Source organism: Hemiscyllium ocellatum, chromosome 11 (genome assembly GCF_020745735.1).
Source record: "Hemiscyllium ocellatum isolate sHemOce1 chromosome 11, sHemOce1.pat.X.cur, whole genome shotgun sequence".
Taxonomy (NCBI): Eukaryota; Metazoa; Chordata; class Chondrichthyes; order Orectolobiformes; family Hemiscylliidae; genus Hemiscyllium; species Hemiscyllium ocellatum.
Window position 1 is genome coordinate 783,778 of NC_083411.1, and position 8,058 is coordinate 791,835.

Here is an 8,058-nt window from a genome sequence, read left to right on the forward strand (position 1 = left end):
TAAATGGTGAGCAAATTCATAAAGGCAAAGTACAAAGGGATCTGGGAGTGTTAGTCCAGGATTCTCTAAATGTTTAACTTGCAGGCTGAGTCCATGATTAAGAAAGCGAGTGTAATGTTGTCATTTATCTCAAGAGGGTTGGAATATAAAAGCAACGATGTGCTTCTGAGACTTTGTAAAGATCTAGTTAGGCCACATTTAGATTACTGTGTCTAATTTTGGGCCCCACACCTCAGGAAGGACATACTGGCACCGGAGCGTGTCCAGCAGAGATTCACACAGATGATCCCCTGGAATGGTAGGCCTAACATACGATAAACAGCTGAAGATCCTGGGATAGTATTCATTAGAGTTTAGAAGGTTGAGGGGAGATCTAATAGAAACTTACAAGATAATGCATGGCTTAGAAAGGGTGGATGCTGGGAAATTGTTTCTGTTAAACGGGGAGGACCCATGGGCATAGCCTTAGAATTAGAGGGGGGTCAATTTAACACGGAAATGGGGAGACATTTCATCAGCCAGTGAGTGGTGCGCCTGTGGAATTCATTGCCAAGAAATGCAGTGGAGGCCGGGACTTTAAATGTCTTCAAGGCAAGAGATTGGTAAATTATTGATCTCGCAAGGAATTAAGGGAAATGGGGAGAATGCGGGTAAGTGGTGTTGAAATGCACATCAGCCACGATTAAATGGCGGAGTGGACGCGATGGGGCGTATTGTCTTACTTCCATTCCTATTTTTTATGGTCTCGTTCCACCTGCCTGCTCCTGGCCCATATCCCTCCAAACCTTTCATATTCATGTATCTATCCAAATCCACCCCCGGCACCTTCCCCTGCAACCGCAGGAAATGCAAAACTTGCGCCCACACCTCCTCCCTTACCTCTCTCCAAGGCCCCAAGGGATCCTTCCATATCCGCCACAAATTCACCTGCACCTCCACACACATCATCTATTGCATCTGCTGCACCCGATGTGGCCTCCTCTATATTGGGGAGACGGGCCGCCTACTTGCGGAACGCTTCAGGGTACACCTCTGGGACGCCCGGACCAACCAACCCAACCACCCCGTGGCTCAACACTTTAACTCTCCCTCCCACTCCACCGAAGATATGCAGGTACTTGGACTCCTCCATCGCCAGAACATAACAACACGATGGTTGGAGGAAGAGCCCCTCATCTTCCGCCTGGGAGCCCTCCAACCACAAGGGATGAACTCAGATTTCTCCAGTTTCCTCATTTCCCCTCCCCCCACCTTGTCTCAGTCGATTTCCTTGAACTCAGCACCGCCCTCCTAACCTGCAATCTTCTTCCTGACCTCTCCGCCCCCACCCCACTCTGGCCTATCACCCTCACCTTGACCTCCTTCCACCTATCACATCTCCATCACCCCTCCCCCAAGTCCCTCCTCCCTCCCTTTTATCTTAGCCTGCCTGGCACCCTCTCCTCATTCCTGATGAAGGGCTCTGGCTGAAATGTCGAATCTCCTATTCCTTGGATGCTGCCTGACCTGCTGTGCTTTAACCAGCAACACATTTTCAGCTCTGATCTCCAGCATCTGCAGACCTCACTTTTTACTCGAAGATTATATTCACATCCATCACTTCCTCAGGAAATTCATTCCACACGGTAACCACCCTCTGTATAAAAGATTTGCCCCTCATGTCTTTTTAAAATCTCTCTCCCGTCCTCATAAAAATGTAAGTTGCTGGATATTCTGAGAAACAGGGTTTACATTCATTTGCAAAGGCAAGGAGTTGATTAGGGATAGTTGGCGTGGCTTTGTGAATAGGAAATCTGCCTCACAAACTTAATTGTGTTTTTTTGAAGACGAGACTAAGAAGATTGCTGAAGGCAGAGTGGCAGATGTGGTCTATATGGATTTTAGCAAGACCTTTGACAAGGTTCCACATGGTGGACTGTTTATAAGGTTAGGTCACATGGAATCCAGCAAGAGGTAGCCAACCGGATACAAAATCTGCTTGACGGTAGGAGACAGAGGGTAGGCGATCATACTGGAGGACTGTGACCAGCGGTGTGCCACAAGGGTCGCTGCTGGGTCCACTGTTCATCATTCATACAAATAATTTGGAAGAGAATTTAGGAGCCATGGTTAGTATGTTTGCTGATGCCACCAACATTTGTGGTATAGTGGACAGTGAAGAATGTTATCGAAGAGCACAATGAGATCTTGGTCAACTGAGACAATGGGCTAAGGAAACTTGGACTGTTATAGAGTCATAGAGATGTACAGCACGGAAACAGATCCTTCGGTCCAACCTGTCCATGCCGACCAGATATCCCAACCCAATCTAGTCCCACCTGCCAGCACCCAGCCCATACCCCTCCAAACCCTTCCTATTCATATACCCATTCAAATACCTCTTAAATGTTGCAATTGTACCAGCCTCCACCACTTCCTCTGGCAGCTCATTCCATACACGTACCACCCTGTGTATGAAAAAGTTGCCTGTATGTCTCTTTTATATCTTTCCCCTCTCACCCTAAACCTATGCCCTCTAGTTCTCGACTCCCCAACCCCAGGGAAAAGACTTTGCCTATTTACCCTATTCATGCTACTCAATTTTGTAAACCTCTATAAGGTCACCCCTCAGCCTCCGACGGTCCAGGGAAAACAGCCCCAGCCTGTACAGCCTCTCCCTGTAGCTCAGATCCTCCAACCCTGACAACATCTTTATAAATCTTTTCTGAACCCAATCAAGTTTCACAACATCTTGCCGAGAGGAAGACCAGAATTGCACGCAATATTCCAACAGTGGCCTAACCAATGTCCTGTACAGCTGCAACATGATCACCCAACTCCTGTACTCAATACTCTGACCAATAAAGGAAAGCATACCAAACACCACCTTCACTATCCTATCTACCTGCGATTCCACTTTCAAGGAGCTATGAACCTGAACTTCAAGGTCTCTTTGTTCAACAACACTCCCTAGGACCTTACCATTAAGTGTATAAGTACTGCTAAGATTTGCTTTCCCAAAATGCAGCACCTCGCACTTATCTGAATTAAACTCCATCTGCCACTTCTCAGCCCATTGGCCCATCTGGTCCAGATCCTGTTGGAATCTGAGGTAACCCTCTTCGCAGTCCACTACACCTCCAATTTTGGTGCCATCTGTAAACTTACTAACTGTACCCCTTATGCTCGCATCCAAATCATTTATCTACATGACAAAAAGTAGAGGACCCAGCAACGACCCTTGTGGCACTTCACTGGTCACAGGCCTCCAGTCTGAAAAACAACCCTCCATCACCACCCTCTGTCTTTGACCTTTGAGCCAGTTCTGTATCCAAATGGCTAGTTCTCCCTGTATTCCATAAGATCTAACCTTGCTAATCAGTCTCCCATGGGGAATCTTGTTGAACGCCTTACTGAAGTCCATATAGATCACATCTACTGCTCTGCCCTCATCAATTCTCTTTCTTACTTACTCAAAAACTCAATCAAGTTTGTGAGACATGATTTCCTATGCACAAAGCCATGTTGACTATCCTTAATCAGTCCTGGCCTTTCCAAATACATGTACATCCTGTCTCTCAGGATTCCCTCCAACAACTTGCCTACCATCGAGGTCAGGCTCACTGGTCTTTAGTTCCCTGGCTTGTCTTTACCACCCTTCTTAAACTGTGGCACTGCATTTGCCAACCTTCAGTCTTCCCGCACCTTACCTGTGTCTATCGATGATACAAATATCTTAGCAAGAGGCCCAGCAATCACTTCTCTCGCTTCTCACAGAGTTCTCGGGTACACCTGATCAGGTCCTGGGGATTTATCCACTTTTACCCATTTCAAGACATCCAGCACTTCCTCCTCTGTAATCTGGACATTTTGCAAGATGTCACCATTTATTTCCCTACAGTCTATATCTTCCATATCCTTTTCCACAGTAAATACTGATGCAAAATATTCATTTAGTATCTCCCCCATTTTCTGAAGCTCCACACAAAGGTCGCCTTGCTGATCTTTGAGGGGCCCTATTCTCTCTCTAGTTACCCTTTTGTCCTTAGTATATTTGTAAAAACCCCTTGGATTCTCCTTAATTCTATTTACCAAAGCTATCTCATGTCCCCTTTTTGCCCTCCTGATTTCCCTCTTAGGTTGTTGTGGTTGTTCCCTCTTAAGTATACTCCTACTTCCTTTATACTCTTCTAAGCATTTGATCTACCCAGTCTATAGCTTACATATGCTTCCTTCTTTTTCATAACCAAACCCTCAATTTCTTTAGTCATCCAGCATTCCCCATACCTACCAGCCTTCCCTTTCACCCTGACAGGAATATACTTTGTCTGGATTCTCGTTATCTCATTTCTAAAGGCTTCCCATTTTCCAGCCGTCCCTTTACCTGTGAACATCTGCCCCCCATCAGCTTTCAAAAGTTCTTGACCAAAACCGTCAAAATTGGCCTTTCTCCAATTTAGAACTTCAACTTTTAGATCTGCTCTATCCTTTTCCGTCATTATTTTAAATCTAACAGAATTATGGTCACTGGCCCCAAAGTGCTCCCCCACAGACACCTCAGTCACCTGCCCTGCCTTATTTCCCAAGAGTAGGTCAAGTTTTGCACCTTCTCTAGTAGGTACATCCACATACTGAATCTGAAAATTGTCTTATACACACTTAGGAGAAAGTGAGGACTGCAGATGCTGGAGATCAGCATGGGCGTTCATAGGATATGTGGAACAGTTCATCTTCCGCAGCTACACTGGCACCACCCCCCACCTTTTCCTCCGCTACATCGATGACTGTATCAGAGCTGCCTCGTGCTCCCACGAGGAGGTTGAACAGTTCATCCACTTTACCAACACCTTCCACCCTGACCTCAAATTTACCTGGACCGTCTCAGACCTCTCCATTTTTATCTTGGGAGACCGAATCAACATGGACATTTACTATAAACTGACCGACTCCCACAGCTACCTAGACTACACCTCCTCCCACCCTGCTCCCTGTAAAAACACCATCCCATATTCCCAATTCCTTCGTCTCCGTCACATCTGCTCCCAGGAGGACCAGTTCCAATACTGAACAACCCACATGGACTCCTTCTTCAAAGACCGCAATTTCCCACCAAACGTGATCGACGATGTTCTCCACCACATCTCCTCCACTTCCCGCTCCTCCGCCCTTGAGCCCCGCCCCTCCAAGTGCCACCAAGACAGAACCCCACTGGTTCTCACCTACCACCCCACCAACCTCCATATACATCACATCATCTGTCGTCATTTCCACCACCTCCAAACGGACCCCACCACCAGGGATATATTTCCCTCCCCTCCCCTATCAGCGTTCCGAAAAGACCACTCCCTCCATGACTCCCTTGTCAGGTCCACACCCTCCACCAACCCAACCTCAACTCCCGGCACCTTCCCCTGCAACCGCAAGAAATGCAAAACTTGCGCCCACACCTCCCCCCTTACTTCCCTCCAAGGCCCCAAGGGATCCTTCCATATCCACCACAAATTCACCTGCACCTCCACACACATCATTTACTGCATCCGCTGCACCCGATGTGGCCTCCTCTATATTGGGGAGACAAGCCGCCTACTTGCGGAATGTTTCAGAGAACACCTCTGGGACACCCGGACCAACCAACCCAATCACCCCGTGGCTCAACACTTCAACTCCACCAAGGACATGCAGGTCCTTGGAGGAGTCCATCGCCAGACCATAGCAACACGACGGCTGGAGGAAGAGCGCCTCATCTTCCGCCTAAGAACCCTCCAACCACAAGGGATGAACTCAGATTTCTCCAGTTTCCTCATTTCCCCTCCCCCTACCTCGTCTCAGTCCCAACCCTCGAACTCAGCACCACCTTCCTAACCTGCAATCTTCTTCCTGACCTCTCCGTCCCCTCCCCCTCCGGCCTATCACCCTCACCTTAACCTCCTTCCACCTGTCGCATTTCCAATGCCCCTCCCCCAAGTCCCTCCTCCCTACCTTTTATCTTGGCCTGCTTGACACACTCTCCTCATTCCTGAAGAAAGGCTCATGCCCGAAACGTCGATTCTCCTGCTCCTTGGATGCTGTCTGACCTGCTGCGCCTTTCCAGCAACACATTTTCAGCTTCTACACACTTAAATTCCTCTCCATCTAAACCCTATGGCAGTCCCAATCTATGTTTGAAAAGTTAAAATCTCCTACCATAACCACCCTATTATTCTTACAGATAGCTGAGATCTCCTCACAAGTTTGTTTCTCAATTTCCCTCTGACTATTAGGGGGTCTACAATACAATCCCAATAAGGTCATCATCCCTTTCTTATTTCTCAGTTCCACCCAAATAACTTCCCTGGATGTATTTCTGGGAATATCCTCCCTCAGCACAGCTGTAATGTTATCCCTTATCAAAAATACCACTCCCCCTCCTCTCTTGCCTCCCTTTCTATCCTGGAGGGATGGTGTGGACTTGTTGGGCCGATGGGCCTGTTTCCAAACTGTAGGGAATGTAATCTAATCTAAAAATCTGCATGTACAAAAAGGACATGAGAAAAGCCCAGACCTATCTGAAGAGAAGCACCCTCAGTCTCTCCATTACTAAATGACAAATCAGGAGGTGGACTCAAGTTTGCATACGATACACAGTTATGTGGGAATGCCAGATGTCAGGAGGATGCAAAGAGATATGGCTGGGTTTAGTGAGTTGGCAGATGGAGAATAGTGTAAGTATGAGATTGTTTACTTTGATTGTAATAATTGAAAAACAATTTTGTTTAAAGAAGTTAAACCTGTAAGTGATAATCTTCAGAGAGAATTGATATACTTTTTGAAGGAAGACAAAACATTTGCTTGCTGGAGCATCAAGCAATCACGAAAGCAAATTGTACTTTGGCCTTCATAAGAAGGGGATTGTGTTATGCTCTTGTGAATATTATGCTGTTCAGAGTGTTGGTGCAGATTCAATTGGCTGAATGGCCTCTTTCCACACTGTAGAGATGTTGTTAACTTATTCTTCATGAGATTCTTACACACTTGATGCAACTGCAGATGCCAACTTCTGTGAACAACCAAAATTTTATTAAGCACATTAGAGTACGAGCTTTCTGGAGAAACCCTCAACACTCTTCACAATGCTTGCAAAGCTATGTCAAGGGATCTTTCTCCAAACAAAGGAAACAGTCCTTCCTTTATACAAAATCTTTACATCTCAGTCAGTGATGCCCGCATGACAACCCCCCAGCCACTCCCCCACAGTCACATGCTACTCAAGATACAATGCAGTGACATTATCTCCAGAAACAATATAATGTAAATCATCCCTTAATGGTCAAATCTGTTGTGAATCATTTTTTAACTGCAGGGAGTGTAACATTCTTATCAATTTCTGAATAGGATGATGATGCAATTCTTTTACTCTGAATAACTGGGAAATGGCCAGGCAAATGGCTTTGAATGGCAAGAGATGGGAATGTAAATTCCTTACAATCTACCTGCAAGTCAGAGACATCCCATCGTAGTCTCAGGATATCCAATTTCCTGCAGGTCAGCAGAGAAAATTAACTCTAATCTCTCAAGGATTCTATCAGATCAGCTGTACCATTTTCATCTGTGAATTTGGTTTTTCTTTCTGGATTGTGAATCTTTGTAAATCTGTACTTTAAGTTTAATGTGCCATCACTGAATATTTTTAAGGCTGAGAATAATAGATTTTTCATCTTTCTGGGAATCAAAGAATATTGGGAATGAAGCAGGTCAGTGCGTTTGAAGTGTACGTTTCCCTCTCTTCCCTTAAAATGATATTACATGTCCATCTGTTTGAGCAGATTTTGGATACCTCTTGTGATAGCCCCTTCTCTGTCTGTGTGTCCTTTTTATGTGTTAAATAAATACAAGCTGTTGTTCTTTGAACAATTACCTAAACTTCAAACAAGGGTCCTGCAGTTCAGACTTAAGAGTAAGTAAAGTTATCAGAAAGATATCTGAAGTCAAAATGTTCGAAAAAAGTTCCAGAAATGTTGCAGTATGTGTTCCAGCACAACGGAGGAAGAGGGGGCTTCACTTACCTTATGTCAATGTGCTGGATAAATGTTTCTAGTATGC